This window comes from Arachis ipaensis, chromosome B6 (genome assembly GCF_059453495.1).
Source record: "Arachis ipaensis isolate K30076 ecotype BB chromosome B6, ASM5945349v1, whole genome shotgun sequence".
Taxonomy (NCBI): Eukaryota; Viridiplantae; Streptophyta; class Magnoliopsida; order Fabales; family Fabaceae; genus Arachis; species Arachis ipaensis.
This window is the reverse complement of record NC_142441.1, coordinates 66,488,694-66,513,759: the sequence shown is the minus strand read 5'-3', so window position 1 is coordinate 66,513,759 and position 25,066 is coordinate 66,488,694. Positions and strand designations below refer to the sequence as shown.

At 45.8% G+C, this 25,066-nt stretch overlaps 68 non-coding genes and 10 pseudogenes across 68 annotated transcripts; all 78 read right to left on the bottom strand.

Moving 5' to 3' along the window:
* Positions 1-121: 121 nt before the first annotated feature.
* LOC148559349 (5S ribosomal RNA) lies at positions 122-240 on the bottom strand. The gene has a single exon (XR_015890524.1). It is a non-coding gene; the product is annotated as a 5S ribosomal RNA (ribosomal RNA).
* A 198-nt stretch (positions 241-438) lies between these two features.
* LOC148559348 (5S ribosomal RNA) lies at positions 439-557 on the bottom strand. The gene has a single exon (XR_015891029.1). It is a non-coding gene; the product is annotated as a 5S ribosomal RNA (ribosomal RNA).
* Positions 558-753: 196 nt separating this feature from the next.
* LOC148559347 (5S ribosomal RNA) lies at positions 754-872 on the bottom strand. The gene has a single exon (XR_015888721.1). It is a non-coding gene; the product is annotated as a 5S ribosomal RNA (ribosomal RNA).
* Positions 873-1,063: 191 nt separating this feature from the next.
* LOC148559346 (5S ribosomal RNA) lies at positions 1,064-1,182 on the bottom strand. Its single transcript, XR_015887464.1, has one exon. It is a non-coding gene; the product is annotated as a 5S ribosomal RNA (ribosomal RNA).
* A 196-nt stretch (positions 1,183-1,378) lies between these two features.
* On the bottom strand, positions 1,379-1,497 carry LOC148559345 (5S ribosomal RNA). Its single transcript, XR_015891028.1, has one exon. It is a non-coding gene; the product is annotated as a 5S ribosomal RNA (ribosomal RNA).
* Positions 1,498-1,688: 191 nt separating this feature from the next.
* Positions 1,689-1,807, bottom strand: LOC148559344 (5S ribosomal RNA). The gene has a single exon (XR_015887453.1). It is a non-coding gene; the product is annotated as a 5S ribosomal RNA (ribosomal RNA).
* A 197-nt stretch (positions 1,808-2,004) lies between these two features.
* Positions 2,005-2,123, bottom strand: LOC148559343 (5S ribosomal RNA). The gene has a single exon (XR_015888805.1). It is a non-coding gene; the product is annotated as a 5S ribosomal RNA (ribosomal RNA).
* Positions 2,124-2,318: 195 nt separating this feature from the next.
* LOC148559342 (5S ribosomal RNA) lies at positions 2,319-2,437 on the bottom strand. The gene has a single exon (XR_015889550.1). It is a non-coding gene; the product is annotated as a 5S ribosomal RNA (ribosomal RNA).
* A 220-nt stretch (positions 2,438-2,657) lies between these two features.
* Positions 2,658-2,776, bottom strand: LOC148559341 (5S ribosomal RNA). The gene has a single exon (XR_015890408.1). It is a non-coding gene; the product is annotated as a 5S ribosomal RNA (ribosomal RNA).
* Positions 2,777-3,014: 238 nt separating this feature from the next.
* Positions 3,015-3,133, bottom strand: LOC148559340 (5S ribosomal RNA). The gene has a single exon (XR_015890523.1). It is a non-coding gene; the product is annotated as a 5S ribosomal RNA (ribosomal RNA).
* Positions 3,134-3,316: 183 nt separating this feature from the next.
* LOC148559339 (5S ribosomal RNA) lies at positions 3,317-3,435 on the bottom strand. The gene has a single exon (XR_015887441.1). It is a non-coding gene; the product is annotated as a 5S ribosomal RNA (ribosomal RNA).
* Positions 3,436-3,640: 205 nt separating this feature from the next.
* Positions 3,641-3,759, bottom strand: LOC148559338 (5S ribosomal RNA; annotated as a pseudogene).
* Positions 3,760-3,953: 194 nt separating this feature from the next.
* Positions 3,954-4,072, bottom strand: LOC148559337 (5S ribosomal RNA). The gene has a single exon (XR_015891214.1). It is a non-coding gene; the product is annotated as a 5S ribosomal RNA (ribosomal RNA).
* A 192-nt stretch (positions 4,073-4,264) lies between these two features.
* Positions 4,265-4,383, bottom strand: LOC148559336 (5S ribosomal RNA). Its single transcript, XR_015888879.1, has one exon. It is a non-coding gene; the product is annotated as a 5S ribosomal RNA (ribosomal RNA).
* Positions 4,384-4,574: 191 nt separating this feature from the next.
* Positions 4,575-4,693, bottom strand: LOC148559335 (5S ribosomal RNA). Its single transcript, XR_015887430.1, has one exon. It is a non-coding gene; the product is annotated as a 5S ribosomal RNA (ribosomal RNA).
* A 192-nt stretch (positions 4,694-4,885) lies between these two features.
* LOC148559334 (5S ribosomal RNA) lies at positions 4,886-5,004 on the bottom strand. The gene has a single exon (XR_015890436.1). It is a non-coding gene; the product is annotated as a 5S ribosomal RNA (ribosomal RNA).
* A 212-nt stretch (positions 5,005-5,216) lies between these two features.
* Positions 5,217-5,369, bottom strand: LOC148559333 (5S ribosomal RNA; annotated as a pseudogene).
* A 195-nt stretch (positions 5,370-5,564) lies between these two features.
* LOC148559332 (5S ribosomal RNA) lies at positions 5,565-5,683 on the bottom strand. Its single transcript, XR_015887419.1, has one exon. It is a non-coding gene; the product is annotated as a 5S ribosomal RNA (ribosomal RNA).
* Positions 5,684-5,877: 194 nt separating this feature from the next.
* On the bottom strand, positions 5,878-5,996 carry LOC148559331 (5S ribosomal RNA). The gene has a single exon (XR_015887408.1). It is a non-coding gene; the product is annotated as a 5S ribosomal RNA (ribosomal RNA).
* A 184-nt stretch (positions 5,997-6,180) lies between these two features.
* On the bottom strand, positions 6,181-6,299 carry LOC148559330 (5S ribosomal RNA). The gene has a single exon (XR_015887397.1). It is a non-coding gene; the product is annotated as a 5S ribosomal RNA (ribosomal RNA).
* Positions 6,300-6,491: 192 nt separating this feature from the next.
* LOC148559329 (5S ribosomal RNA) lies at positions 6,492-6,610 on the bottom strand. Its single transcript, XR_015889457.1, has one exon. It is a non-coding gene; the product is annotated as a 5S ribosomal RNA (ribosomal RNA).
* Positions 6,611-6,806: 196 nt separating this feature from the next.
* On the bottom strand, positions 6,807-6,925 carry LOC148559328 (5S ribosomal RNA). Its single transcript, XR_015889549.1, has one exon. It is a non-coding gene; the product is annotated as a 5S ribosomal RNA (ribosomal RNA).
* A 221-nt stretch (positions 6,926-7,146) lies between these two features.
* LOC148559327 (5S ribosomal RNA) lies at positions 7,147-7,265 on the bottom strand. Its single transcript, XR_015891228.1, has one exon. It is a non-coding gene; the product is annotated as a 5S ribosomal RNA (ribosomal RNA).
* Positions 7,266-7,474: 209 nt separating this feature from the next.
* On the bottom strand, positions 7,475-7,593 carry LOC148559326 (5S ribosomal RNA). Its single transcript, XR_015890227.1, has one exon. It is a non-coding gene; the product is annotated as a 5S ribosomal RNA (ribosomal RNA).
* Positions 7,594-7,776: 183 nt separating this feature from the next.
* Positions 7,777-7,895, bottom strand: LOC148559325 (5S ribosomal RNA). Its single transcript, XR_015887385.1, has one exon. It is a non-coding gene; the product is annotated as a 5S ribosomal RNA (ribosomal RNA).
* A 488-nt stretch (positions 7,896-8,383) lies between these two features.
* Positions 8,384-8,502, bottom strand: LOC148559324 (5S ribosomal RNA). The gene has a single exon (XR_015891027.1). It is a non-coding gene; the product is annotated as a 5S ribosomal RNA (ribosomal RNA).
* Positions 8,503-8,691: 189 nt separating this feature from the next.
* Positions 8,692-8,810, bottom strand: LOC148559323 (5S ribosomal RNA). Its single transcript, XR_015887374.1, has one exon. It is a non-coding gene; the product is annotated as a 5S ribosomal RNA (ribosomal RNA).
* Positions 8,811-9,002: 192 nt separating this feature from the next.
* On the bottom strand, positions 9,003-9,121 carry LOC148559322 (5S ribosomal RNA). Its single transcript, XR_015887363.1, has one exon. It is a non-coding gene; the product is annotated as a 5S ribosomal RNA (ribosomal RNA).
* A 193-nt stretch (positions 9,122-9,314) lies between these two features.
* LOC148559321 (5S ribosomal RNA) lies at positions 9,315-9,433 on the bottom strand. Its single transcript, XR_015890435.1, has one exon. It is a non-coding gene; the product is annotated as a 5S ribosomal RNA (ribosomal RNA).
* A 212-nt stretch (positions 9,434-9,645) lies between these two features.
* Positions 9,646-9,798, bottom strand: LOC148559320 (5S ribosomal RNA; annotated as a pseudogene).
* A 194-nt stretch (positions 9,799-9,992) lies between these two features.
* On the bottom strand, positions 9,993-10,111 carry LOC148559319 (5S ribosomal RNA). Its single transcript, XR_015887352.1, has one exon. It is a non-coding gene; the product is annotated as a 5S ribosomal RNA (ribosomal RNA).
* Positions 10,112-10,306: 195 nt separating this feature from the next.
* LOC148559318 (5S ribosomal RNA) lies at positions 10,307-10,425 on the bottom strand. Its single transcript, XR_015889456.1, has one exon. It is a non-coding gene; the product is annotated as a 5S ribosomal RNA (ribosomal RNA).
* Positions 10,426-10,616: 191 nt separating this feature from the next.
* Positions 10,617-10,735, bottom strand: LOC148559317 (5S ribosomal RNA). Its single transcript, XR_015890434.1, has one exon. It is a non-coding gene; the product is annotated as a 5S ribosomal RNA (ribosomal RNA).
* A 209-nt stretch (positions 10,736-10,944) lies between these two features.
* Positions 10,945-11,097, bottom strand: LOC148559316 (5S ribosomal RNA; annotated as a pseudogene).
* A 193-nt stretch (positions 11,098-11,290) lies between these two features.
* On the bottom strand, positions 11,291-11,409 carry LOC148559315 (5S ribosomal RNA). Its single transcript, XR_015889244.1, has one exon. It is a non-coding gene; the product is annotated as a 5S ribosomal RNA (ribosomal RNA).
* A 217-nt stretch (positions 11,410-11,626) lies between these two features.
* On the bottom strand, positions 11,627-11,745 carry LOC148559314 (5S ribosomal RNA). The gene has a single exon (XR_015890226.1). It is a non-coding gene; the product is annotated as a 5S ribosomal RNA (ribosomal RNA).
* Positions 11,746-11,928: 183 nt separating this feature from the next.
* Positions 11,929-12,047, bottom strand: LOC148559313 (5S ribosomal RNA). Its single transcript, XR_015887341.1, has one exon. It is a non-coding gene; the product is annotated as a 5S ribosomal RNA (ribosomal RNA).
* Positions 12,048-12,247: 200 nt separating this feature from the next.
* LOC148559312 (5S ribosomal RNA) lies at positions 12,248-12,366 on the bottom strand (annotated as a pseudogene).
* Positions 12,367-12,560: 194 nt separating this feature from the next.
* Positions 12,561-12,679, bottom strand: LOC148559311 (5S ribosomal RNA). The gene has a single exon (XR_015891606.1). It is a non-coding gene; the product is annotated as a 5S ribosomal RNA (ribosomal RNA).
* Positions 12,680-12,870: 191 nt separating this feature from the next.
* Positions 12,871-12,989, bottom strand: LOC148559310 (5S ribosomal RNA). The gene has a single exon (XR_015888878.1). It is a non-coding gene; the product is annotated as a 5S ribosomal RNA (ribosomal RNA).
* A 192-nt stretch (positions 12,990-13,181) lies between these two features.
* On the bottom strand, positions 13,182-13,300 carry LOC148559309 (5S ribosomal RNA). The gene has a single exon (XR_015890433.1). It is a non-coding gene; the product is annotated as a 5S ribosomal RNA (ribosomal RNA).
* A 197-nt stretch (positions 13,301-13,497) lies between these two features.
* LOC148559308 (5S ribosomal RNA) lies at positions 13,498-13,650 on the bottom strand (annotated as a pseudogene).
* A 194-nt stretch (positions 13,651-13,844) lies between these two features.
* On the bottom strand, positions 13,845-13,963 carry LOC148559307 (5S ribosomal RNA). The gene has a single exon (XR_015887329.1). It is a non-coding gene; the product is annotated as a 5S ribosomal RNA (ribosomal RNA).
* A 193-nt stretch (positions 13,964-14,156) lies between these two features.
* LOC148559306 (5S ribosomal RNA) lies at positions 14,157-14,275 on the bottom strand. Its single transcript, XR_015889426.1, has one exon. It is a non-coding gene; the product is annotated as a 5S ribosomal RNA (ribosomal RNA).
* A 185-nt stretch (positions 14,276-14,460) lies between these two features.
* LOC148559305 (5S ribosomal RNA) lies at positions 14,461-14,613 on the bottom strand (annotated as a pseudogene).
* Positions 14,614-14,807: 194 nt separating this feature from the next.
* On the bottom strand, positions 14,808-14,926 carry LOC148559304 (5S ribosomal RNA). Its single transcript, XR_015887318.1, has one exon. It is a non-coding gene; the product is annotated as a 5S ribosomal RNA (ribosomal RNA).
* Positions 14,927-15,118: 192 nt separating this feature from the next.
* On the bottom strand, positions 15,119-15,237 carry LOC148559303 (5S ribosomal RNA). The gene has a single exon (XR_015889425.1). It is a non-coding gene; the product is annotated as a 5S ribosomal RNA (ribosomal RNA).
* Positions 15,238-15,422: 185 nt separating this feature from the next.
* Positions 15,423-15,541, bottom strand: LOC148559302 (5S ribosomal RNA). Its single transcript, XR_015887306.1, has one exon. It is a non-coding gene; the product is annotated as a 5S ribosomal RNA (ribosomal RNA).
* Positions 15,542-15,734: 193 nt separating this feature from the next.
* LOC148559301 (5S ribosomal RNA) lies at positions 15,735-15,853 on the bottom strand. The gene has a single exon (XR_015889455.1). It is a non-coding gene; the product is annotated as a 5S ribosomal RNA (ribosomal RNA).
* A 195-nt stretch (positions 15,854-16,048) lies between these two features.
* Positions 16,049-16,167, bottom strand: LOC148559300 (5S ribosomal RNA). Its single transcript, XR_015889548.1, has one exon. It is a non-coding gene; the product is annotated as a 5S ribosomal RNA (ribosomal RNA).
* A 205-nt stretch (positions 16,168-16,372) lies between these two features.
* LOC148559299 (5S ribosomal RNA) lies at positions 16,373-16,491 on the bottom strand. Its single transcript, XR_015891227.1, has one exon. It is a non-coding gene; the product is annotated as a 5S ribosomal RNA (ribosomal RNA).
* Positions 16,492-16,700: 209 nt separating this feature from the next.
* On the bottom strand, positions 16,701-16,819 carry LOC148559298 (5S ribosomal RNA). Its single transcript, XR_015890225.1, has one exon. It is a non-coding gene; the product is annotated as a 5S ribosomal RNA (ribosomal RNA).
* Positions 16,820-17,002: 183 nt separating this feature from the next.
* Positions 17,003-17,121, bottom strand: LOC148559297 (5S ribosomal RNA). Its single transcript, XR_015888838.1, has one exon. It is a non-coding gene; the product is annotated as a 5S ribosomal RNA (ribosomal RNA).
* Positions 17,122-17,322: 201 nt separating this feature from the next.
* On the bottom strand, positions 17,323-17,441 carry LOC148559296 (5S ribosomal RNA; annotated as a pseudogene).
* A 196-nt stretch (positions 17,442-17,637) lies between these two features.
* On the bottom strand, positions 17,638-17,756 carry LOC148559295 (5S ribosomal RNA). Its single transcript, XR_015891026.1, has one exon. It is a non-coding gene; the product is annotated as a 5S ribosomal RNA (ribosomal RNA).
* Positions 17,757-17,946: 190 nt separating this feature from the next.
* On the bottom strand, positions 17,947-18,065 carry LOC148559294 (5S ribosomal RNA). The gene has a single exon (XR_015889875.1). It is a non-coding gene; the product is annotated as a 5S ribosomal RNA (ribosomal RNA).
* Positions 18,066-18,250: 185 nt separating this feature from the next.
* Positions 18,251-18,369, bottom strand: LOC148559293 (5S ribosomal RNA). Its single transcript, XR_015887295.1, has one exon. It is a non-coding gene; the product is annotated as a 5S ribosomal RNA (ribosomal RNA).
* Positions 18,370-18,561: 192 nt separating this feature from the next.
* LOC148559292 (5S ribosomal RNA) lies at positions 18,562-18,680 on the bottom strand. Its single transcript, XR_015890432.1, has one exon. It is a non-coding gene; the product is annotated as a 5S ribosomal RNA (ribosomal RNA).
* A 208-nt stretch (positions 18,681-18,888) lies between these two features.
* On the bottom strand, positions 18,889-19,041 carry LOC148559291 (5S ribosomal RNA; annotated as a pseudogene).
* Positions 19,042-19,237: 196 nt separating this feature from the next.
* LOC148559290 (5S ribosomal RNA) lies at positions 19,238-19,356 on the bottom strand. Its single transcript, XR_015887284.1, has one exon. It is a non-coding gene; the product is annotated as a 5S ribosomal RNA (ribosomal RNA).
* A 196-nt stretch (positions 19,357-19,552) lies between these two features.
* On the bottom strand, positions 19,553-19,671 carry LOC148559289 (5S ribosomal RNA). The gene has a single exon (XR_015889454.1). It is a non-coding gene; the product is annotated as a 5S ribosomal RNA (ribosomal RNA).
* A 197-nt stretch (positions 19,672-19,868) lies between these two features.
* Positions 19,869-19,987, bottom strand: LOC148559288 (5S ribosomal RNA). The gene has a single exon (XR_015889547.1). It is a non-coding gene; the product is annotated as a 5S ribosomal RNA (ribosomal RNA).
* Positions 19,988-20,215: 228 nt separating this feature from the next.
* On the bottom strand, positions 20,216-20,334 carry LOC148559287 (5S ribosomal RNA). The gene has a single exon (XR_015891226.1). It is a non-coding gene; the product is annotated as a 5S ribosomal RNA (ribosomal RNA).
* A 207-nt stretch (positions 20,335-20,541) lies between these two features.
* LOC148559286 (5S ribosomal RNA) lies at positions 20,542-20,660 on the bottom strand. The gene has a single exon (XR_015890224.1). It is a non-coding gene; the product is annotated as a 5S ribosomal RNA (ribosomal RNA).
* Positions 20,661-20,843: 183 nt separating this feature from the next.
* On the bottom strand, positions 20,844-20,962 carry LOC148559285 (5S ribosomal RNA). Its single transcript, XR_015887273.1, has one exon. It is a non-coding gene; the product is annotated as a 5S ribosomal RNA (ribosomal RNA).
* A 199-nt stretch (positions 20,963-21,161) lies between these two features.
* Positions 21,162-21,280, bottom strand: LOC148559284 (5S ribosomal RNA). Its single transcript, XR_015891455.1, has one exon. It is a non-coding gene; the product is annotated as a 5S ribosomal RNA (ribosomal RNA).
* Positions 21,281-21,474: 194 nt separating this feature from the next.
* Positions 21,475-21,593, bottom strand: LOC148559283 (5S ribosomal RNA). Its single transcript, XR_015891605.1, has one exon. It is a non-coding gene; the product is annotated as a 5S ribosomal RNA (ribosomal RNA).
* Positions 21,594-21,783: 190 nt separating this feature from the next.
* LOC148559282 (5S ribosomal RNA) lies at positions 21,784-21,902 on the bottom strand. Its single transcript, XR_015887262.1, has one exon. It is a non-coding gene; the product is annotated as a 5S ribosomal RNA (ribosomal RNA).
* A 191-nt stretch (positions 21,903-22,093) lies between these two features.
* LOC148559281 (5S ribosomal RNA) lies at positions 22,094-22,212 on the bottom strand. The gene has a single exon (XR_015887251.1). It is a non-coding gene; the product is annotated as a 5S ribosomal RNA (ribosomal RNA).
* Positions 22,213-22,403: 191 nt separating this feature from the next.
* LOC148559280 (5S ribosomal RNA) lies at positions 22,404-22,522 on the bottom strand. Its single transcript, XR_015890431.1, has one exon. It is a non-coding gene; the product is annotated as a 5S ribosomal RNA (ribosomal RNA).
* A 229-nt stretch (positions 22,523-22,751) lies between these two features.
* LOC148559279 (5S ribosomal RNA) lies at positions 22,752-22,903 on the bottom strand (annotated as a pseudogene).
* Positions 22,904-23,099: 196 nt separating this feature from the next.
* Positions 23,100-23,218, bottom strand: LOC148559278 (5S ribosomal RNA). The gene has a single exon (XR_015887240.1). It is a non-coding gene; the product is annotated as a 5S ribosomal RNA (ribosomal RNA).
* Positions 23,219-23,409: 191 nt separating this feature from the next.
* Positions 23,410-23,528, bottom strand: LOC148559277 (5S ribosomal RNA). Its single transcript, XR_015890314.1, has one exon. It is a non-coding gene; the product is annotated as a 5S ribosomal RNA (ribosomal RNA).
* A 183-nt stretch (positions 23,529-23,711) lies between these two features.
* LOC148559276 (5S ribosomal RNA) lies at positions 23,712-23,830 on the bottom strand. The gene has a single exon (XR_015889767.1). It is a non-coding gene; the product is annotated as a 5S ribosomal RNA (ribosomal RNA).
* A 185-nt stretch (positions 23,831-24,015) lies between these two features.
* Positions 24,016-24,134, bottom strand: LOC148559275 (5S ribosomal RNA). The gene has a single exon (XR_015890714.1). It is a non-coding gene; the product is annotated as a 5S ribosomal RNA (ribosomal RNA).
* A 196-nt stretch (positions 24,135-24,330) lies between these two features.
* Positions 24,331-24,449, bottom strand: LOC148559274 (5S ribosomal RNA). The gene has a single exon (XR_015890052.1). It is a non-coding gene; the product is annotated as a 5S ribosomal RNA (ribosomal RNA).
* A 183-nt stretch (positions 24,450-24,632) lies between these two features.
* Positions 24,633-24,751, bottom strand: LOC148559273 (5S ribosomal RNA). The gene has a single exon (XR_015887229.1). It is a non-coding gene; the product is annotated as a 5S ribosomal RNA (ribosomal RNA).
* Positions 24,752-24,934: 183 nt separating this feature from the next.
* On the bottom strand, positions 24,935-25,053 carry LOC148559272 (5S ribosomal RNA). The gene has a single exon (XR_015889766.1). It is a non-coding gene; the product is annotated as a 5S ribosomal RNA (ribosomal RNA).
* Positions 25,054-25,066: the final 13 nt, after the last annotated feature.

Below are 25,066 nucleotides of genomic sequence, written 5' to 3'. Positions count from 1 at the left end.
TGCGAGCTTGCCTAAAATAAGGTCATTGAGACTCGCTTTAGCTAAACTATTCAAGATAGCACCGTTTAAAGAACGAGGGTAAGCACGACGTAAAAAAAAAAAAAAAAAAAAAAAAAAAAAAGAGGTGCAACACGAGGACTTCCCAGGAGGTCACCCATCCTAGTACTACTCTCGCCCAAGCACGCTTAACTGCGGAGTTCTGATGGGATCCGGTGCATTAGTGCAGTTATGATCGCACCTATTAAAATATGCGCACATAATTATCATATGCATGTCTCGCGACGTAGGGTAAGTCGAGTTGCAAATCCCTGCGGGGCCCGTGGGAGCTTGCCTAAAATCAGGTCATTGAGACTCGCTTTAACAAAACTGTGCAAGATAGCGCCGTTTAAAGAACGAGGGTAAGCACGACGTAAAAAAAAAAAAAAAAAAAAAAAAAAAGAGGTGCAACACGAGGACTTCCCAGGAAGTCACCCATCCTAGTACTACTCTCGCCCAAGCACGCTTAACTGCGGAGTTCTGATGGGATCCGTTGCATTAGTGCTGGTATGATCACACCTATTATAATATGCGCACATAATTATCATATGCATGTCTTGCGACGTAGGGTAAGTCGAGCTGCGAATCCCTGCGGGCCCGTGCGAGCTTGCCTAAAATAAGGTCATTGAGACTCGCTTTAGCTAAACTATTCAAGATAGCACCGTTTAAAGAACGAGGGCAAGCACGACGTAAAAAAAAAAAAAAAAAAAAAAAAAAGAGGTGCAACACGAGGACTTCTCAGGAGGTCACCCATCCTAGTACTACTCTCGCCCAAGCACGCTTAACTGCGGAGTTCTGATGGGATCCGGTGCATTAGTGCTGGTATGATCGCACCTATTATAATATGCGCACATAATTATCATATGCATGTCTTGCGACGTAGGGTAAGTCGAGCTGCGAATCCCTGCGGGGCCCGTGCGAGCTTGCCTAAAATGAGGTCATTGAGACTCGCTTTAGCTAAACTATTCAAGATAGCGCCGTTTAAAGAACGAGGGTAAGCACGACGTAAAAAAAAAAAAAAAAAAAAGAGGTGCAACACGAGGACTTCCCAGGAGGTCACCCATCCTAGTACTACTCTCGCCCAAGCACGCTTAACTGCGGAGTTCTGATGGGATCCGGTGCATTAGTGCTGGTATGATCGCACCTATTAAAATATGCGCACATAATTATCATATGCATGTCTCGCGACGTAGGGTAAGTCGAGTTGCAAATCCCTGCGGGGCCCGTGGGAGCTTGCCTAAAATCAGGTCATTGAGACTCGCTTTAACAAAACTGTGCAAGATAGCGCCGTTTAAAGAACGAGGGTAAGCACGACGTAAAAAAAAAAAAAAAAAAAAAAAAAGAGGTGCAACACGAGGACTTCCCAGGAAGTCACCCATCCTAGTACTACTCTCGCCCAAGCACGCTTAACTGCGGAGTTCTGATGGGATCCGTTGCATTAGTGCTGGTATGATCACACCTATTATAATATGCGCACATAATTATCATATGCATGTCTTGCGACGTAGGGTAAGTCGAGCTGCGAATCCCTGCGGGCCCGTGCGAGCTTGCCTAAAATAAGGTCATTGAGACTCGCTTTAGCTAAACTATTCAAGATAGCACCGTTTAAAGAACGAGGGCAAGCACGACGTAAAAAAAAAAAAAAAAAAAAAGAGGTGCAACACGAGGACTTCCCAGGAGGTCACCCATCCTAGTACTACTCTCGCCCAAGCACGCTTAACTGCGGAGTTCTGATGGGATCCGGTGCATTAGTGCTGGTATGATCGCACCTATTATAATATGCGCACATAATTATCATATGCATGTCTTGCGACGTAGGGTAAGTCGAGCTGCGAATCCCTGCGGGGCCCGTGCGAGCTTGCCTAAAATGAGGTCATTGAGACTCGCTTTAGCTAAACTATTCAAGATAGCGCCGTTTAAAGAACGAGGGTAAGCACGACGTAAAAAAAAAAAAAAAAAAAAAAAAAAGAGGTGCAACACGAGGACTTCCCAGGAGGTCACCCATCCTAGTACTACTCTCGCCCAAGCACGCTTAACTGCGGAGTTCTGATGGGATCCGGTGCATTAGTGCTGGTATGATCACACCTATTATAATATGCGCACATAATTATCATATGCATGTCTTGCGACGTAGGGTAAGTCGAGCTGCGAATCCCTGCGGGGCCCGTGCGAGCTTGCCTAAAATGAGGTCATTGAGACTCGCTTTAGCTAAACTATTCAAGATAGCGCCGTTTAAAGAACGAGGGTAAGAACGACGTAAAAAAAAAAAAAAAAAAAAAAAAGAGGTGCAACACGAGGACTTCCCAGGAGGTCACCCATCCTAGTACTACTCTCGCCCAAGCACGTTTAACTGCGGAGTTCTGATGGGATCCGGTGAATTAGTGCTGGTATGATCGCACCTATTAAAATATGCGCACATAATTAACATATGCATGTCTCGCGACGTAGGGTAAGTCGAGTTGCAAATCCTTGCGGGGCCCGTGGGAGCTTGCCTAGAATCAGGTCATTGAGACTCGCTTTAACAAAACTGTGCAAGATAGCGCCGTTTAAAGAACGAGGGTAAGCACGACGTAAAAAAAAAAAAAAAAAAAAAAAAAAAAAAAAAAAAAAAAAAAAAAAAAGAGGTGCAACACGAGGACTTCCCAGGAGGTCACCCATCCTAGTACTACTCTCGCCCAAGCATGCTTAACTGCGGAGTTCTGATGGGATCCGGTGAATTAGTGCTGGTATGATCGCACCTATTAAAATATGCGCACATAATTAACATATGCATGTCTCGCGACGTAGGGTAAGTCGAGTTGCAAATCCCTGCGGGGCCCGTGGGAGCTTGCCTAAAATCAGGTCATTGAGACTCGCTTTAACAAAACTGTGCAAGATAGCGCCGTTTAAAGAACGAGGGTAAGCACGACGTAAAAAAAAAAAAAAAAAAAAAAAAAAAAAAAAAAAAAAAAAAAAAAAAAAAAAAAAAAAAAAAAAAAGAGGTGCAACACGAGGACTTCCCAGGAGGTCACCCATCCTAGTACTACTCTCGCCCAAGCACGCTTAACTGCGGAGTTCTGATGGGATCCGGTGCATTAGTGCAGTTATGATCGCACCTATTAAAATATGCGCACATAATTATCATATGCATGTCTCGCGACGTAGGGTAAGTCGAGTTGCAAATCCCTGCGGGGCCCGTGGGAGCTTGCCTAAAATCAGGTCATTGAGACTCGCTTTAACAAAACTGTGCAAGATAGCGCCGTTTAAAGAACGAGGGTAAGCACGACGTAAAAAAAAAAAAGAGGTGCAACACGAGGACTTCCCAGGAGGTCACCCATCCTAGTACTACTCTCGCCCAAGCACGCTTAACTGCGGAGTTCTGATGGGATCCGGTGCATTAGTGCTGGTATGATCGCACCTATTAAAATATGCGCACATAATTATCATATGCATGTCTCGCGACGTAGGGTAAGTCGAGTTGCAAATCCCTGCGGGGCCCGTGGGAGCTTGCCTAAAATCAGGTCATTGAGACTCGCTTTAACAAAACTGTGCAAGATAGCGCCGTTTAAAGAACGAGGGTAAGCACGACGTAAAAAAAAAAAAAAAAAAAAAAAAAAAAAAAAAATAGGTGCAACACGAGGACTTCCCAGGAGGTCACCCATCCTAATACTACTCTCGCCCAAGCACGTTTAACTGCGGAGTTCTGATGGGATCCGGTGAATTATAGCTGGTATGATCGCACCTATTAAAATATGCGCACATAATTATCATATGCATGTCTCGCGACGTAGGGTAAGTCGAGTTGCAAATCCCTGCGGGGCCCGTGGGAGCTTGCCTAAAATCAGGTCATTGAGACTCGCTTTAACAAAACTGTGCAAGATAGCGCCGTTTAAAGAACGAGGGTAAGCACGACGTAAAAAAAAAAAAAAAAAAAAAAAGAAGTGCAACACGAGGACTTCCCAGGAAGTCACCCATCCTAGTACTACTCTCGCCCAAGCACGCTTAACTGCGGAGTTCTGATGGGATCCGTTGCATTAGTGCTGGTATGATCACACCTATTATAATATGCGCACATAATTATCATATGCATGTCTTGCGACGTAGGGTAAGTCGAGCTGCGAATCCCTGCGGGCCCGTGCGAGCTTGCCTAAAATAAGGTCATTGAGACTCGCTTTAGCTAAACTATTCAAGATAGCACCGTTTAAAGAACGAGGGCAAGCACGACGTAAAAAAAAAAAAAAAAAAAAAAGAGGTGCAACACGAGGACTTCCCAGGAGGTCACCCATCCTAGTACTACTCTCGCCCAAGCACGCTTAACTGCGGAGTTCTGATGGGATCCGGTGCATTAGTGCGGGTATGATCGCACCTATTATAATATGCGCACATAATTATCATATGCATGTCTTGCGACGTAGGGTAAGTCGAGCTGCGAATCCCTGCGGGGCCCGTGCGAGCTTGCCTAAAATGAGGTCATTGAGACTCGCTTTAGCTAAACTATTCAAGATAGCGCCGTTTAAAGAACGAGGGTAAGCACGACGTAAAAAAAAAAAAAAAAAAAAGAGGTGCAACACGAGGACTTCCCAGGAGGTCACCCATCCTAGTACTACTCTCGCCCAAGCACGCTTAACTGCGGAGTTCTGATGGGATCCGGTGCATTAGTGCTGGTATGATCGCACCTATTATAATATGCGCACATAATTATCATATGCATGTCTTGTGACGTAGGGTAAGTCGAGCTGCGAATCCCTGCGGGGCCCGTGCGAGCTTGCCTAAAATGAGGTCATTGAGACTCGCTTTAGCTAAACTATTCAAGATAGCGCCGTTTAAAGAACGAGGGTAAGCACGACGTAAAAAAAAAAAAAAAAAAAAAGAGGTGCAACACGAGGACTTCCCAGGAGGTCACCCATCCTAGTACTACTCTCGCCCAAGCACGCTTAACTGCGGAGTTCTGATGGGATCTGGTGAATTAGTGCTGGTATGATCGCACCTATTAAAATATGCGCACATAATTATCATATGCATGTCTCGCGACGTAGGGTAAGTCGAGTTGCAAATCCCTGCGGGGCCCGTGGGAGCTTGCCTAAAATCAGGTCATTGAGACTCGCTTTAACAAAACTGTGCAAGATAGCGCCGTTTAAAGAACGAGGGTAAGCACGACGTAAAAAAAAAAAAAAAAAAAAAAAAAAAAAAAAAAAAAAAAAGAGGTGCAACACGAGGACTTCCCAGGAGGTCACCCATCCTAGTACTACTCTCGCCCAAGGAGGTCACCCATCCTAGTACTACTCTCGCCCAAGCATGCTTAACTGCGGAGTTCTGATGGGATCCGGTGCATTAGTGCTGGTATGATCGCACCTATTAAAATATGCGCACATAATTATCATATGCATGTCTCGCGACGTAGGGTAAGTCGAGTTGCAAATCCCTGCGGGGCCCGTGGGAGCTTGCCTAAAATCAGGTCATTGAGACTCGCTTTAACTAAACTGTGCAAGATAGCGCCGTTTAAAGAACGAGGGTAAGCACGACGTAAAAAAAAAAAAAAAAAAAAAAAAGAGGTGCAACACGAGGACTTCCCAGGAGGTCACCCATCCTAGTACTACTCTCGCCCAAGCACGCTTAACTGCGGAGTTCTGATGGGATCCGGTGCATTAGTGCTGGTATGATCGCACCTATTAAAATATGCGCACATAATTATCATATGCATGTCTCGCGACGTAGGGTAAGTCGAGTTGAAAATCCCTGCGGGGCCCGTGGGAGCTTGCCTAAAATCAGGTCATTGAGACTCGCTTTAACAAAACTGTGCAAGATAGCGCCGTTTAAAGAACGAGGGTAAGCACGACGTAAAAAAAAAAAAAAAAAAAAAAAGAGGTGCAACACGAGGACTTCCCAGGAGGTCACCCATCCTAGTACTACTCTCGCCCAAGCACGCTTAACTGCGGAGTTCTGATGGGATCCGGTGCATTAGTGCTGGTATGATCGCACCTATTAAAATATGCGCACATAATTATCATATGCATGTCTCGCGACGTAGGGTAAGTCGAGTTGCAAATCCCTGCGGGGCCCGTGGGAGCTTGCCTAAAATCAGGTCATTGAGACTCGCTTTAACAAAACTGTGCAAGATAGCGCCGTTTAAAGAACGAGGGTAAGCACGACGTAAAAAAAAAAAAAGAGGTGCAACACGAGGACTTCCCAGGAGGTCACCCATCCTAGTACTACTCTCGCCCAAGCACGCTTAACTGCGGAGTTCTGATGGGATCCGGTGCATTAGTGCTGGTATGATCGCACCTATTATAATATGCGCACATAATTATCATATGCATGTCTTGCGACGTAGGGTAAGTCGAGCTGCGAATCCATGCGGGGCCCGTGCGAGCTTGCCTAAAATGAGGTCATTGAGACTCGCTTTAGCTAAACTATTCAAGATAGCGCCGTTTAAAGAACGAGGGTAAGCACGACGTAAAAAAAAAAAAAAAAAAAAAGAGGTGCAACACGAGGACTTCCCAGGAGGTCACCCATCCTAGTACTACTCTCGCCCAAGCACGCTTAACTGCGGAGTTCTGATGGGATCCAGTGCATTAGTGCTGGTATGATCGCACCTATTATAATATGCGCACATAATTATCATATGCATGTCTTGTGACGTAGGGTAAGTCGAGCTGCGAATCCCTGCGGGGCCCGTGCGAGCTTGCCTAAAATGAGGTCATTGAGACTCGCTTTAGCTAAACTATTCAAGATAGCGCCGTTTAAAGAACGAGGGTAAGAACGACGTAAAAAAAAAAAAAAAAAAAAAAAAAGAGGTGCAACACGAGGACTTCCCAGGAGGTCACCCATCCTAGTACTACTCTCGCCCAAGCACGTTTAACTGCGGAGTTCTGATGGGATCCGGTGAATTAGTGCTGGTATGATCGCACCTATTAAAATATGCGCACATAATTAACATATGCATGTCTCGCGACGTAGGGTAAGTCGAGTTGCAAATCCTTGCGGGGCCCGTGGGAGCTTGCCTAGAATCAGGTCATTGAGACTCGCTTTAACAAAACTGTGCAAGATAGCGCCGTTTAAAGAACGAGGGTAAGCACGACGTAAAAAAAAAAAAAAAAAAAAAAAAAAAAAAAAAAAAAAAAAAAAAAAAAAGAGGTGCAACACGAGGACTTCCCAGGAGGTCACCCATCCTAGTACTACTCTCGCCCAAGCATGCTTAACTGCGGAGTTCTGATGGGATCTGGTGAATTAGTGCTGGTATGATCGCACCTATTAAAATATGCGCACATAATTATCATATGCATGTCTCGCGACGTAGGGTAAGTCGAGTTGCAAATCCCTGCGGGGCCCGTGGGAGCTTGCCTAAAATCAGGTCATTGAGACTCGCTTTAACAAAACTGTGCAAGATAGCGCCGTTTAAAGAACGAGGGTAAGCACGACGTAAAAAAAAAAAAAAAAAAAAAAAGAAAAAAAAAAAAAAGAGGTGCAACACGAGGACTTCCCAGGAGGTCACCCATCCTAGTACTACTCTCGCCCAAGCACGCTTAACTGCGGAGTTCTGATGGGATCCGGTGCATTAGTGCTGTTATGATCGCACCTATTAAAATATGCGCACATAATTATCATATGCATGTCTCGCGACGTAGGGTAAGTCGAGTTGCAAATCCCTGCGGGGCCCGTGGGAGCTTGCCTAAAATCAGGTCATTGAGACTCGCTTTAACTAAACTGTGCAAGATAGCGCCGTTTAAAGAACGAGGGTAAGCACGACGTAAAAAAAAAAAAGAGGTGCAACACGAGGACTTCCCAGGAGGTCACCCATCCTAGTACTACTCTCGCCCAAGCACGCTTAACTGCGGAGTTCTGATGGGATCCGGTGCATTAGTGCTGGTATGATCGCACCTATTAAAATATGCGCACATAATTATCATATGCATGTCTCGCGACGTAGGGTAAGTCGAGTTGCAAATCCCTGCGGGGCCCGTGGGAGCTTGCCTAAAATCAGGTCATTGAGACTCGCTTTAACAAAACTGTGCAAGATAGCGCCGTTTAAAGAACGAGGGTAAGCACGACGTAAAAAAAAAAAAAAAAAAAAAAAAAAAAAAAAAAATAGGTGCAACACGAGGACTTCCCAAGCACGTTTAACTGCGGAGTTCTGATGGGATCCGGTGAATTATAGCTGGTATGATCGCACCTATTAAAATATGCGCACATAATTATCATATGCATGTCTCGCGACGTAGGGTAAGTCGAGTTGCAAATCCCTGCGGGGCCCGTGGGAGCTTGCCTAAAATCAGGTCATTGAGACTCGCTTTAACAAAACTGTGCAAGATAGCGCCGTTTAAAGAACGAGGGTAAGCACGACGTAAAAAAAAAAAAAAAAAAAAAAAAAGAGGTGCAACACGAGGACTTCCCAGGAAGTCACCCATCCTAGTACTACTCTCGCCCAAGCACGCTTAACTGCGGAGTTCTGATGGGATCCGTTGCATTAGTGCTGGTATGATCACACCTATTATAATATGCGCACATAATTATCATATGCATGTCTTGCGACGTAGGGTAAGTCGAGCTGCGAATCCCTGCGGGCCCGTGCGAGCTTGCCTAAAATAAGGTCATTGAGACTCGCTTTAGCTAAACTATTCAAGATAGCACCGTTTAAAGAACGAGGGCAAGCACGACGTAAAAAAAAAAAAAAAAAAAGAGGTGCAACACGAGGACTTCCCAGGAGGTCACCCATCCTAGTACTACTCTCGCCCAAGCACGCTTAACTGCGGAGTTCTGATGGGATCCGGTGCATTAGTGCTGGTATGATCGCACCTATTATAATATGCGCACATAATTATCATATGCATGTCTTGCGACGTAGGGTAAGTCGAGCTGCGAATCCCTGCGGGGCCCGTGCGAGCTTGCCTAAAATGAGGTCATTGAGACTCGCTTTAGCTAAACTATTCAAGATAGCGCCGTTTAAAGAACGAGGGTAAGCACGACGTAAAAAAAAAAAAAAAAAAAAAGAGGTGCAACACGAGGACTTCCCAGGAGGTCACCCATCCTAGTACTACTCTCGCCCAAGCACGCTTAACTGCGGAGTTCTGATGGGATCCGGTGCATTAGTGCTGGTATGATCGCACCTATTATAATATGCGCACATAATTATCATATGCATGTCTTGTGACGTAGGGTAAGTCGAGCTGCGAATCCCTGCGGGGCCCGTGCGAGCTTGCCTAAAATGAGGTCATTGAGACTCGCTTTAGCTAAACTATTCAAGATAGCGCCGTTTAAAGAACGAGGGTAAGCACGACGTAAAAAAAAAAAAAAAAAAAAAAGAGGTGCAACACGAGGACTTCCCAGGAGGTCACCCATCCTAGTACTACTCTCGCCCAAGCACGCTTAACTGCGGAGTTCTGATGGGATCTGGTGAATTAGTGCTGGTATGATCGCACCTATTAAAATATGCGCACATAATTATCATATGCATGTCTCGCGACGTAGGGTAAGTCGAGTTGCAAATCCCTGCGGGGCCCGTGGGAGCTTGCCTAAAATCAGGTCATTGAGACTCGCTTTAACAAAACTGTGCAAGATAGCGCCGTTTAAAGAACGAGGGTAAGCACGACGTAAAAAAAAAAAAAAAAAAAAAAAAAAAAAAAAAAAAAAAAAGAGGTGCAACACGAGGACTTCCCAGGAGGTCACCCATCCTAGTACTACTCTCGCCCAAGGAGGTCACCCATCCTAGTACTACTCTCGCCCAAGCATGCTTAACTGCGGAGTTCTGATGGGATCCGGTGCATTAGTGCTGGTATGATCGCACCTATTAAAATATGCACACATAATTATCATATGCATGTCTCGCGACGTAGGGTAAGTCGAGTTGCAAATCCCTGCGGGGCCCGTGGGAGCTTGCCTAAAATCAGGTCATTGAGACTCGCTTTAACTAAACTGTGCAAGATAGCGCCGTTTAAAGAACGAGGGTAAGCACGACGTAAAAAAAAAAAAAAAAAAAAAAAGAGGTGCAACACGAGGACTTCCCAGGAGGTCACCCATCCTAGTACTACTCTCGCCCAAGCACGCTTAACTGCGGAGTTCTGATGGGATCCGGTGCATTAGTGCTGGTATGATCGCACCTATTTAAATATGCGCACATAATTATCATATGCATGTCTCGCGACGTAGGGTAAGTCGAGTTGAAAATCCCTGCGGGGCCCGTGGGAGCTTGCCTAAAATCAGGTCATTGAGACTCGCTTTAACAAAACTGTGCAAGATAGCGCCGTTTAAAGAACGAGGGTAAGCACGACGTAAAAAAAAAAAAAAAAAAAAAAAAGAGGTGCAACACGAGGACTTCCCAGGAGGTCACCCATCCTAGTACTACTCTCGCCCAAGCACGCTTAACTGCGGAGTTCTGATGGGATCCAGTGCATTAGTGCTGGTATGATCGCACCTATTATAATATGCGCACATAATTATCATATGCATGTCTTGTGACGTAGGGTAAGTCGAGCTGCGAATCCCTGCGGGGCCCGTGCGAGCTTGCCTAAAATGAGGTCATTGAGACTCGCTTTAGCTAAACTATTCAAGATAGCGCCGTTTAAAGAACGAGGGTAAGCACGACGTAAAAAAAAAAAAAAAAAAAAGAGGTGCAACACGAGGACTTCCCAGGAGGTCACCCATCCTAGTACTACTCTCGCCCAAGCACGCTTAACTGCGGAGTTCTGATGGGATCTGGTGAATTAGTGCTGGTATGATCGCACCTATTAAAATATGCGCACATAATTATCATATGCATGTCTCGCGACGTAGGGTAAGTCGAGTTGCAAATCCCTGCGGGGCCCGTGGGAGCTTGCCTAAAATCAGGTCATTGAGACTCGCTTTAACAAAACTGTGCAAGATAGCGCCGTTTAAAGAACGAGGGTAAGCACGACGTAAAAAAAAAAAAAAAAAAAAAAAAAAAAAAAAAAAAAAGAGGTGCAACACGAGGACTTCCCAGGAGGTCACCCATCCTAGTACTACTCTCGCCCAAGGAGGTCACCCATCCTAGTACTACTCTCGCCCAAGCATGCTTAACTGCGGAGTTCTGATGGGATCCGGTGCATTAGTGCTGGTATGATCGCACCTATTAAAATATGCACACATAATTATCATATGCATGTCTCGCGACGTAGGGTAAGTCGAGTTGCAAATCCCTGCGGGGCCCGTGGGAGCTTGCCTAAAATCAGGTCATTGAGACTCGCTTTAACTAAACTGTGCAAGATAGCGCCGTTTAAAGAACGAGGGTAAGCACGACGTAAAAAAAAAAAAAAAAAAAAAAGAGGTGCAACACGAGGACTTCCCAGGAGGTCACCCATCCTAGTACTACTCTCGCCCAAACACGCTTAACTGCGGAGTTCTGATGGGATCCGGTGCATTAGTGCTGGTATGATCGCACCTATTTAAATATGCGCACATAATTATCATATGCATGTCTCGCGACGTAAGGTAAGTCGAGTTGCAAATCCCTGTGGGGCCCGTGGGAGCTTGCCTAAAATCAGGTCATTGAGACTCGCTTTAACAAAACTGTGCAAGATAGCGCCGTTTAAAGAACGAGGGTAAGCACGACGTAAAAAAAAAAAAAAAAAAAAAAAAAAAAAAGAAAAAAAAAAAAAAAGAGGTGCAACACGAGGACTTCCCAGGAGGTCACCCATCCTAGTACTACTCTCGCCCAAGCACGCTTAACTGCGGAGTTCTGATGGGATCCGGTGCATTAGTGCTGTTATGATCGCACCTATTAAAATATGCGCACATAATTATCATATGCATGTCTCGCGACGTAGGGTAAGTCGAGTTGCAAATCCCTGCGGGGCCCGTGGGAGCTTGCCTAAAATCAGGTCATTGAGACTCGCTTTAACTAAACTGTGCAAGATAGCGCCGTTTAAAGAACGAGGGTAAGCACGACGTAAAAAAAAAAATGAGGTGCAACACGAGGACTTCCCAGGAGGTCACCCATCCTAGTACTACTCTCGCCCAAGCACGCTTAACTGCGGAGTTCTGATGGGATCCGGTGCATTAGTGCTGGTATGATCGCACCTATTAAAATATGCGCACATAATTATCATATGCATGTCTCGCGACGTAGGGTAAGTCGAGTTGCAAATCCCTGCGGGGCCCGTGGGAGCTTGCCTAAAATCAGGTCATTGAGACTCGCTTTAACAAAACTGTGCAAGATAGCGCCGTTTAAAGAACGAGGGTAAGCACGACGTAAAAAAAAAAAAAAAAATAAAAATAAAAATAGGTGCAACACGAGGACTTCCCAGGAGGTCACCCATCCTAGTACCACTCTCGCCCAAGCACGTTTAACTGCGGAGTTCTGATGGGATCCGGTGAATTATAGCTGGTATGATCGCACCTATTAAAATATGCGCACATAATTATCATATGCATGTCTCGCGACGTAGGGTAAGTCGAGTTGCAAATCCCTGCGGGGCCCGTGGGAGCTTGCCTAAAATCAGGTCATTGAGACTCGCTTTAACAAAACTGTGCAAGATAGCGCCGTTTAAAGAACGAGGGTAAGCACGACGTAAAAAAAAAAAAAAAAAAAAAAAGAGGTGCAACACGAGGACTTCCTAGGAAGTCACCCATCCTAGTACTACTCTCGCCCAAGCACGCTTAACTGCGGAGTTCTGATGGGATCCGTTGCATTAGTGCTGGTATGATCACACCTATTATAATATGCGCACATAATTATCATATGCATGTCTTGCGACGTAGGGTAAGTCGAGCTGCGAATCCCTGCGGGCCCGTGCGAGCTTGCCTAAAATAAGGTCATTGAGACTCGCTTTAGCTAAACTATTCAAGATAGCACCGTTTAAAGAACGAGGGCAAGCACGACGTAAAAAAAAAAAAAAAAAAAAAGAGGTGCAACACGAGGACTTCCCAGGAGGTCACCCATCCTAGTACTACTCTCGCCCAAGCACGCTTAACTGCGGAGTTCTGATGGGATCCGGTGCATTAGTGCGGGTATGATCGCACCTATTATAATATGCGCACATAATTATCATATGCATGTCTTGCGACGTAGGGTAAGTCGAGCTGCGAATCCCTGCGGGGCCCGTGCGAGCTTGCCTAAAATGAGGTCATTGAGACTCGCTTTAGCTAAACTATTCAAGATAGCACCGTTTAAAGAACGAGGGTAAGCACGACGTAAAAAAAAAAAAAAAAAAAAAGAGGTGCAACACGAGGACTTCCCAGGAGGTCACCCATCCTAGTACTACTCTCGCCCAAGCACGCTTAACTGCGGAGTTCTGATGGGATCTGGTGAATTAGTGCTGGTATGATCGCACCTATTAAAATATGCGCACATAATTATCATATGCATGTCTCGCGACGTAGGGTAAGTCGAGTTGCAAATCCCTGCGGGGCCCGTGGGAGCTTGCCTAAAATCAGGTCATTGAGACTCGCTTTAACAAAACTGTGCAAGATAGCGCCGTTTAAAGAACGAGGGTAAGCACGACGTAAAAAAAAAAAAAAAAAAAAAAAAAAGAGGTGCAACACGAGGACTTCCCAGGAGGTCACCCATCCTAGTACTACTCTCGCCCAAGGAGGTCACCCATCCTAGTACTACTCTCGCCCAAGCATGCTTAACTGCGGAGTTCTGATGGGATCCGGTGCATTAGTGCTGGTATGATCGCACCTATTAAAATATGCGCACATAATTATCATATGCATGTCTCGCGACGTAGGGTAAGTCGAGTTGCAAATCCCTGCGGGGCCCGTGGGAGCTTGCCTAAAATCAGGTCATTGAGACTCGCTTTAACTAAACTGTGCAAGATAGCGCCGTTTAAAGAACGAGGGTAAGCACGACGTAAAAAAAAAAAAAAAAAAAAAAAGAGGTGCAACACGAGGACTTCCCAGGAGGTCACCCATCCTAGTACTACTCTCGCCCAAGCACGCTTAACTGCGGAGTTCTGATGGGATCCGGTGCATTAGTGCTGGTATGATCGCACCTATTAAAATATGCGCACATAATTATCATATGCATGTCTCGCGACGTAGGGTAAGTCGAGTTGAAAATCCCTGCGGGGCCCGTGGGAGCTTGCCTAAAATCAGGTCATTGAGACTCGCTTTAACAAAACTGTGCAAGATAGCGCCGTTTAAAGAACGAGGGTAAGCACGACGTAAAAAAAAAAAAAAAAAAAAAAGAGGTGCAACACGAGGACTTCCCAGGAGGTCACCCATCCTAATACTACTCTCGCCCAAGCACGCTTAACTGCGGAGTTCTGATGGGATCCGGTGCATTAGTGCTGGTATGATCGCACCTATTAAAATATGCGCACATAATTATCATATGCATGTCTCGCGACGTAGGGTAAGTCGAGTTGCAAATCCCTGCGGGGCCCGTGGGAGCTTGCCTAAAATCAGGTCATTGAGACTCGCTTTAACAAAACTGTGCAAGATAGCGCCGTTTAAAGAACGAGGGTAAGCACGACGTAAAAAAAAAAAAAAGAGGTGCAACACGAGGACTTCCCAGGAGGTCACCCATCCTAGTACTACTCTCGCCCAAGGAGGTCACCCATCCTAGTACTACTCTCGCCCAAGCATGCTTAACTGCGGAGTTCTGATGGGATCCGGTGCATTAGTGCTGGTATGATCGCACCTATTAAAATATGCGCACATAATTATCATATGCATGTCTCGCGACGTAGGGTAAGTCGAGTTGCAAATCCCTGCGGGGCCCGTGGGAGCTTGCCTAAAATCAGGTCATTGAGACTCGCTTTAACTAAACTGTGCAAGATAGCGCCGTTTAAAGAACGAGGGTAAGCACGACGTAAAAAAAAAAAAAAAAAAAAAAAGAGGTGCAACACGAGGACTTCCCAGGAGGTCACCCATCCTAGTACTACTCTCGCCCAAGCACGCTTAACTGCGGAGTTCTGATGGGATCCGGTGCATTAGTGCTGGTATGATCGCACCTATTAAAATATGCGCACATAATTATCATATGCATGTCTCGCGACGTAGGGTAAGTCGAGTTGAAAATCCCTGCGGGGCCCGTGGGAGCTTGCCTAAAATCAGGTCATTGAGACTCGCTTTAACAAAACTGTGCAAGATAGCGCCGTTTAAAGAACGAGGGTAAGCACGACGTAAAAAAAAAAAAAAAAAAAAAGAGGTGCAACACGAGGACTTCCCAGGAGGTCACCCATCCTAATACTACTCTCGCCCAAGCACGCTTAACTGCGGAGTTCTGATGGGATCCGGTGCATTAGTGCTGGTATGATCGCACCTATTAAAATATGCGCACATAATTATCATATGCATGTCTCGCGACGTAGGGTAAGTCGAGTTGCAAATCCCTGCGGGGCCCGTGGGAGCTTGCCTAAAATCAGGTCATTGAGACTCGCTTTAACAAAACTGTGCAAGATAGCGCCGTTTAAAGAACGAGGGTAAGCACGACGTAAAAAAAAAAAAAAGAGGTGCAACACGAGGACTTCCCAGGAGGTCACCCATCCTAGTACTACTCTCGCCCAAGCACGCTTAACTGCGGAGTTCTGATGGGATCCGGTGCATTAGTGCTGGTATGATCGCACCTATTATAATATGCGCACATAATTATCATATGCATGTCTTGCGACGTAGGGTAAGTCGAGCTGCGAATCCCTGCGGGGCCCGTGCGAGCTTGCCTAAAATGAGGTCATTGAGACTCGCTTTAGCTAAACTATTCAAGATAGCGCCGTTTAAAGAACGAGGGTAAGCACGACGTAAAAAAAAAAAAAAAAAAAAAAGAGGTGCAACACGAGGACTTCCCAGGAGGTCACCCATCCTAGTACTACTCTCGCCCAAGCACGCTTAACTGCGGAGTTCTGATGGGATCCAGTGCATTAGTGCTGGTATGATCGCACCTATTATAATATGCGCACATAATTGTCATATGCATGTCTTGTGACGTAGGGTAAGTCGAGCTGCGAATCCCTGCGGGGCCCGTGCGAGCTTGCCTAAAATGAGGTCATTGAGACTCGCTTTAGCTAAACTATTCAAGATAGCGCCGTTTAAAGAACGAGGGTAAGAACGACGTAAAAAAAAAAAAAAAAAAAAAAAAGAGGTGCAACACGAGGACTTCCCAGGAGGTCACCCATCCTAGTACTACTCTCGCCCAAGCACGTTTAACTGCGGAGTTCTGATGGGATCCGGTGAATTAGTGCTGGTATGATCGCACCTATTAAAATATGCGCACATAATTAACATATGCATGTCTCGCGACGTAGGGTAAGTCGAGTTGCAAATCCTTGCGGGGCCCGTGGGAGCTTGCCTAGAATCAGGTCATTGAGACTCGCTTTAACAAAACTGTGCAAGATAGCGCCGTTTAAAGAACGAGGGTAAGCACGACGTAAAAAAAAAAAAAAAAAAAAAAAAAAAAAAAAAAGAGGTGCAACACGAGGACTTCCCAGGAGGTCACCCATCCTAGTACTACTCTCGCCCAAGCATGCTTAACTGCGGAGTTCTGATGGGATCTGGTGAATTAGTGCTGGTATGATCGCACCTATTAAAATATGCGCACATAATTATCATATGCATGTCTCGCGACGTAGGGTAAGTCGAGTTGCAAATCCCTGCGGGGCCCGTGGGAGCTTGCCTAAAATCAGGTCATTGAGACTCGCTTTAACAAAACTGTGCAAGATAGCGCCGTTTAAAGAACGAGGGTAAGCACGACGTAAAAAAAAAAAAAAAAAAAAAAAGAAAAAAAAAAAAAAGAGGTGCAACACGAGGACTTCCCAGGAGGTCACCCATCCTAGTACTACTCTCGCCCAAGCACGCTTAACTGCGGAGTTCTGATGGGATCCGGTGCATTAGTGCTGTTATGATCGCACCTATTAAAATATGCGCACATAATTATCATATGCATGTCTCGCGACGTAGGGTAAGTCGAGTTGCAAATCCCTGCGGGGCCCGTGGGAGCTTGCCTAAAATCAGGTCATTGAGACTCGCTTTAACTAAACTGTGCAAGATAGCGCCGTTTAAAGAACGAGGGTAAGCACGACGTAAAAAAAAAAAAGAGGTGCAACACGAGGACTTCCCAGGAGGTCACCCATCCTAGTACTACTCTCGCCCAAGCACGCTTAACTGCGGAGTTCTGATGGGATCCGGTGCATTTGTGCTGGTATGATCGCACCTATTAAAATATGCGCACATAATTATCATATGCATGTCTCGCGACGTAGGGTAAGTCGAGTTGCAAATCCCTGCGGGGCCCGTGGGAGCTTGCCTAAAATCAGGTCATTGAGACTCGCTTTAACAAAACTGTGCAAGATAGCGCCGTTTAAAGAACGAGGGTAAGCACGACGTAAAAAAAAAAAAAAAAAAAAAAAAAAAAAATAGGTGCAACACGAGGACTTCCCAGGAGGTCACCCATCCTAGTACTACTCTCGCCCAAGCACGTTTAACTGCGGAGTTCTGATGGGATCCGGTGAATTATAGCTGGTATGATCGTACCTATTAAAAAATGCGCACATAATTATCATATGGATGTCTCGCGACGTAGGGTAAGTCGAGTTGCAAATCCCTGCGGGGCCCGTGGGAGCTTGCCTAAAATCAGGTCATTGAGACTCGCTTTAACAAAACTGTGCAAGATAGCGCCGTTTAAAGAACGAGGGTAAGCACGACGTAAAAAAAAAAAAAAAAAAAAAAAAAGAGGTGCAACACGAGGACTTCCCAGGAAGTCACCCATCCTAGTACTACTCTCGCCCAAGCACGCTTAACTGCGGAGTTCTGATGGGATCCGTTGCATTAGTGCTGGTATGATCACACCTATTATAATATGCGCACATAATTATCATATGCATGTCTTGCGACGTAGGGTAAGTCGAGCTGCGAATCCCTGCGGGCCCGTGCGAGCTTGCCTAAAATAAGGTCATTGAGACTCGCTTTAGCTAAACTATTCAAGATAGCACCGTTTAAAGAACGAGGGCAAGCACGACGTAAAAAAAAAAAAAAAAAAAAGAGGTGCAACACGAGGACTTCCCAGGAGGTCACCCATCCTAGTACTACTCTCGCCCAAGCAAGCTTAACTGCGGAGTTCTGATGGGATCCGGTGCATTAGTGCTGGTATGATCGCACCTATTATAATATGCGCACATAATTATCATATGCATGTCTTGCGACGTAGGGTAAGTCGAGCTGCGAATCCCTGCGGGGCCCGTGCGAGCTTGCCTAAAATGAGGTCATTGAGACTCGCTTTAGCTAAACTATTCAAGATAGCGCCGTTTAAAGAACGAGGGTAAGCACGACGTAAAAAAAAAAAAAAGAGGTGCAACACGAGGACTTCCCAGGAGGTCACCCATCCTAGTACTACTCTCGCCCAAGCACGCTTAACTGCGGAGTTCTGATGGGATCCGGTGCATTAGTGCTGGTATGATCGCACCTATTATAATATGCGCACATAATTATCATATGCATGTCTTGTGACGTAGGGTAAGTCGAGCTGCGAATCCCTGCGGGGCCCGTGCGAGCTTGCCTAAAATGAGGTCATTGAGACTCGCTTTAGCTAAACTATTCAAGATAGCGCCGTTTAAAGAACGAGGGTAAGCACGACGTAAAAAAAAAAAAAAAAAAAAAGAGGTGCAACACGAGGACTTCCCAGGAGGTCACCCATCCTAGTACTACTCTCGCCCAAGCACGCTTAACTGCGGAGTTCTGATGGGATCTGGTGAATTAGTGCTGGTATGATCGCACCTATTAAAATATGCGCACATAATTATCATATGCATGTCTCGCGACGTAGGGTAAGTCGAGTTGCAAATCCCTGCGGGGCCCGTGGGAGCTTGCCTAAAATCAGGTCATTGAGACTCGCTTTAACAAAACTGTGCAAGATAGCGCCGTTTAAAGAACGAGGGTAAGCACGACGTAAAAAAAAAAAAAAAAAAAAAAAAAAAAAAAAAAAAAGAGGTGCAACACGAGGACTTCCCAGGAGGTCACCCATCCTAGTACTACTCTCGCCCAAGGAGGTCACCCATCCTAGTACTACTCTCGCCCAAGCATGCTTAACTGCGGAGTTCTGATGGGATCCGGTGCATTAGTGCTGGTATGATCGCACCTATTAAAATATGCACACATAATTATCATATGCATGTCTCGCGACGTAGGGTAAGTCGAGTTGCAAATCCCTGCGGGGCCCGTGGGAGCTTGCCTAAAATCAGGTCATTGAGACTCGCTTTAACTAAACTGTGCAAGATAGCGCCGTTTAAAGAACGAGGGTAAGCACGACGTAAAAAAAAAAAAAAAAAAAAAAAAAGAGGTGCAACACGAGGACTTCCCAGGAGGTCACCCATCCTAGTACTACTCTCGCCCAAGCACGCTTAACTGCGGAGTTCTGATGGGATCCGGTGCATTAGTGCTGGTATGATCGCACCTATTTAAATATGCGCACATAATTATCATATGCATGTCTCGCGACGTAGGGTAAGTCGAGTTGAAAATCCCTGCGGGGCCCGTGGGAGCTTGCCTAAAATCAGGTCATTGAGACTCGCTTTAACAAAACTGTGCAAGATAGCGCCGTTTAAAGAACGAGGGTAAGCACGACGTAAAAAAAAAAAAAAAAAAAAAAAAAGAGGTGCAACACGAGGACTTCCCAGGAGGTCACCCATCCTAGTACTACTCTCGCCCAAGCACGCTTAACTGCGGAGTTCTGATGGGATCCAGTGCATTAGTGCTGGTATGATCGCACCTATTATAATATGCGCACATAATTATCATATGCATGTCTTGTGACGTAGGGTAAGTCGAGCTGCGAATCCCTGCGGGGCCCGTGCGAGCTTGCCTAAAATGAGGTCATTGAGACTCGCTTTAGCTAAACTATTCAAGATAGCGCCGTTTAAAGAACGAGGGTAAGAACGACGTAAAAAAAAAAAAAAAAAAAAAAAAAAGAGGTGCAACACGAGGACTTCCCAGGAGGTCACCCATCCTAGTACTACTCTCGCCCAAGCACGTTTAACTGCGGAGTTCTGATGGGATCCGGTGAATTAGTGCTGGTATGATCGCACCTATTAAAATATGCGCACATAATTAACATATGCATGTCTCGCGACGTAGGGTAAGTCGAGTTGCAAATCCTTGCGGGGCCCGTGGGAGCTTGCCTAGAATCAGGTCATTGAGACTCGCTTTAACAAAACTGTGCAAGATAGCGCCGTTTAAAGAACGAGGGTAAGCACGACGTAAAAAAAAAAAAAAAAAAAAAAAAAAAAAAAAAAAAAAAAAAAAAAAAAAAAAAAAAGAGGTGCAACACGAGGACTTCCCAGGAGGTCACCCATCCTAGTACTACTCTCGCCCAAGCATGCTTAACTGCGGAGTTCTGATGGGATCTGGTGAATTAGTGCTGGTATGATCGCACCTATTAAAATATGCGCACATAATTATCATATGCATGTCTCGCGACGTAGGGTAAGTCGAGTTGCAAATCCCTGCGGGGCCCGTGGGAGCTTGCCTAAAATCAGGTCATTGAGACTCGCTTTAACAAAACTGTGCAAGATAGCGCCGTTTAAAGAACGAGGGTAAGCACGACGTAAAAAAAAAAAAAAAAAAAAAAAAAAAAAAAAAAAAGAGGTGCAACACGAGGACTTCCCAGGAGGTCACCCATCCTAGTACTACTCTCGCCCAAGCACGCTTAACTGCGGAGTTCTGATGGGATCCGGTGCATTAGTGCTGTTATGATCGCACCTATTAAAATATGCGCACATAATTATCATATGCATGTCTCGCGACGTAGGGTAAGTCGAGTTGCAAATCCCTGCGGGGCCCGTGGGAGCTTGCCTAAAATCAGGTCATTGAGACTCGCTTTAACTAAACTGTGCAAGATAGCGCCGTTTAAAGAACGAGGGTAAGCACGACGTAAAAAAAAAAAAGAGGTGCAACACGAGGACTTCCCAGGAGGTCACCCATCCTAGTACTACTCTCGCCCAAGCACGCTTAACTGCGGAGTTCTGATGGGATCCGGTGCATTAGTGCTGGTATGATCGCACCTATTAAAATCTGCGCACATAATTATCATATGCATGTCTCGCGACGTAGGGTAAGTCGAGTTGCAAATCCCTGCGGGGCCCGTGGGAGCTTGCCTAAAATCAGGTCATTGAGACTCGCTTTAACAAAACTGTGCAAGATAGCGCCGTTTAAAGAACGAGGGTAAGCACGACGTAAAAAAAAAAAAAAAATAAAAATAAAAATAGGTGCAACACGAGGACTTCCCAGGAGGTCACCCATCCTAGTACTACTCTCGCCCAAGCACGTTTAACTGCGGAGTTCTGATGGGATCCGGTGAATTATAGCTGGTATGATCGCACCTATTAAAATATGCGCACATAATTATCATATGCATGTCTCGCGACGTAGGGTAAGTCGAGTTGCAAATCCCTGCGGGGCCCGTGGGAGCTTGCCTAAAATCAGGTCATTGAGACTCGCTTTAACAAAACTGTGCAAGATAGCGCCGTTTAAAGAACGAGGGTAAGCACGACGTAAAAAAAAAAAAAAAAAAAAAAAGAGGTGCAACACGAGGACTTCCTAGGAAGTCACCCATCCTAGTACTACTCTCGCCCAAGCACGCTTAACTGCGGAGTTCTGATGGGATCCGTTGCATTAGTGCTGGTATGATCACACCTATTATAATATGCGCACATAATTATCATATGCATGTCTTGCGACGTAGGGTAAGTCGAGCTGCGAATCCCTGCGGGCCCGTGCGAGCTTGCCTAAAATAAGGTCATTGAGACTCGCTTTAGCTAAACTATTCAAGATAGCACCGTTTAAAGAACGAGGGCAAGCACGACGTAAAAAAAAAAAAAAAAAAAAGAGGTGCAACACGAGGACTTCCCAGGAGGTCACCCATCCTAGTACTACTCTCGCCCAAGCACGCTTAACTGCGGAGTTCTGATGGGATCCGGTGCATTAGTGCTGGTATGATCGCACCTATTATAATATGCGCACATAATTATCATATGCATGTCTTGCGACGTAGGGTAAGTCGAGCTGCGAATCCCTGCGGGGCCCGTGCGAGCTTGCCTAAAATGAGGTCATTGAGACTCGCTTTAGCTAAACTATTCAAGATAGCGCCGTTTAAAGAACGAGGGCAAGCACGACGTAAAAAAAAAAAAAAAAAAAAGAGGTGCAACACGAGGACTTCCCAGGAGGTCACCCATCCTAGTACTACTCTCGCCCAAGCACGCTTAACTGCGGAGTTCTGATGGGATCCGGTGCATTAGTGCTGGTATGATCGCACCTATTATAATATGCGCACATAATTATCATATGCATGTCTTGTGACGTAGGGTAAGTCGAGCTGCGAATCCCTGCGGGGCCCGTGCGAGCTTGCCTAAAATGAGGTCATTGAGACTCGCTTTAGCTAAACTATTCAAGATAGCGCCGTTTAAAGAACGAGGGTAAGCACGACGTAAAAAAAAAAAAAAAAAAAAGAGGTGCAACACGAGGACTTCCCAGGAGGTCACCCATCCTAGTACTACTCTCGCCCAAGCACGCTTAACTGCGGAGTTCTGATGGGATCTGGTGAATTAGTGCTGGTATGATCGCACCTATTAAAATATGCGCACATAATTATCATATGCATGTCTCGCGACGTAGGGTAAGTCGAGTTGCAAATCCCTGCGGGGCCCGTGGGAGCTTGCCTAAAATCAGGTCATTGAGACTCGCTTTAACAAAACTGTGCAAGATAGCGCCGTTTAAAGAACGAGGGTAAGCACGACGTAAAAAAAAAAAAAAAAAAAAAAAAAAAAAAAAAAAAAAAAAAAAAAAAAAAAAAAAAGAGGTGCAACAAGAGGACTTCCCAGGAGGTCACCCATCCTAGTACTACTCTCGCCCAAGGAGGTCACCCATCCTAGTACTACTCTCGCCCAAGCATGCTTAACTGCGGAGTTCTGATGGGATCCGGTGCATTAGTGCTGGTATGATCGCACCTATTAAAATATGCGCATATAATTATCATATGCATGTCTCGCGACGTAGGGTAAGTCGAGTTGCAAATCCCTGCGGGGCCCGTGGGAGCTTGCCTAAAATCAGGTCATTGAGACTCGCTTTAACTAAACTGTGCAAGATAGCGCCGTTTAAAGAACGAGGGTAAGCACGACGTAAAAAAAAAAAAAAAAAAAAAAAAAGAGGTGCAACACGAGGACTTCCCAGGAGGTCACCCATCCTAGTACTACTCTCGCCCAAGCACGCTTAACTGCGGAGTTCTGATGGGATCCGGTGCATTAGTGCTGGTATGATCGCACCTATTTAAATATGCGCACATAATTATCATATGCATGTCTCGCGACGTAGGGTAAGTCGAGTTGAAAATCCCTGCGGGGCCCGTGGGAGCTTGCCTAAAATCAGGTCATTGAGACTCGCTTTAACAAAACTGTGCAAGATAGCGCCGTTTAAAGAACGAGGGTAAGCACGACGTAAAAAAAAAAAAAAAAAAAAGAGGTGCAACACGAGGACTTCCCTGGAGGTCACCCATCCTAGTACTACTCTCGCCCAAGCACGTTTAACTGCGGAGTTCTGATGGGATCCGGTGAATTAGTGCTGGTATGATCGCACCTATTAAAATATGCGCACATAATTATCATATGCATGTCTCGCGACGTAGGGTAAGTCGAGTTGCAAATCCCTGCGGGGCCCGTGGGAGCTTGCCTAAAATCAGGTCATTGAGACTCGCTTTAACAAAACTGTGCAAGATAGCGCCGTTTAAAGAACGAGGGTAAGCACGACGTAAAAAAAAAAAAGAGGTGCAACACGAGGACTTCCCAGGAGGTCACCCATCCTAGTACTACTCTCGCCCAAGCATGCTTAACTGCGGAGTTCTGATGGGATCCGGTGCATTAGTGCTGGTATGATCGCACCTATTAAAATATGCGCACATAATTATCATATGCATGTCTCGCGACGTAGGGTAAGTCGAGTTGCAAATCCCTGCGGGGCCCGTGGGAGCTTGCCTAAAATCAGGTCATTGAGACTCGCTTTAACTAAACTGTGCAAGATAGCGCCGTTTAAAGAACGAGGGTAAGCACGACGTAAAAAAAAAAAAAAGAGATGCAACACGAGGACTTCCCAGGAGGTCACCCATCCTAGTACTACTCTCGCCCAAGCACGCTTAACTGCGGAGTTCTAATGGGATCCGTTGCATTAGTGCTGGTATGATCGCACCTATTATAATATGCGCACATAATTATCATATGCATGTCTTGCGACGTAGGGTAAGTCGAGCTGCGAATCCCTGCGGGCCCGTGCGAGCTTGCCTAAAATAAGGTCATTGAGACTCGCTTTAGCTAAACTATTCAAGATAGCGCCGTTTAAAGAACGAGGGCAAGCACGACGTAAAAAAAAAAAAAAAAAAAAAAAAAAGAGGTGCAACACGAGGACTTCCCAGGAGGTCACCCATCCTAGTACTACTCTCGCCCAAGCACGATTAACTGCGGAGTTCTGATGGGATCCGGTGAATTAGTGCTGGTATGATCGCACCTATTAAAATATGCGCACATAATTATCATATGCATGTCTCGCGACGTAGGGTAAGTCGAGTTGCAAATCCCTGCGGGGCCCGTGGGAGCTTGCCTAAAATCAGGTCATTGAGACTCGCTTTAACAAAACTGTGCAAGATAGCGCCGTTTAAAGAACGAGGGTAAGCACGACGTAAAAAAAAAAAAGAGGTGCAACACGAGGACTTCCCAGGAGGTCACCCATCCTAGTACTACTCTCGCCCAAGCACGCTTAACTGCGGAGTTCTGATGGGATCCGGTGCATTAGTGCTGGTATGATCGCACCTATTAAAATATGCGCACATAATTATCATATGCATGTCTCGCGACGTAGGGTAAGTCGAGTTGCAAATCCCTGCGGGGCCCGTGGGAGCTTGCCTAAAATCAGGTCATTGAGACTCGCTTTAACAAAACTGTGCAAGATAGCGCCGTTTAAAGAACGAGGGTAAGCACGACGTAAAAAAAAAAAAGAGGTGCAACACGAGGACTTCCCAGGAGGTCACCCATCCTAGTACTACTCTCGCCCAAGCATGCTTAACTGCGGAGTTCTGATGGGATCCGGTGCATTAGTGCTGGTATGATCGCACCTATTAAAATATGCG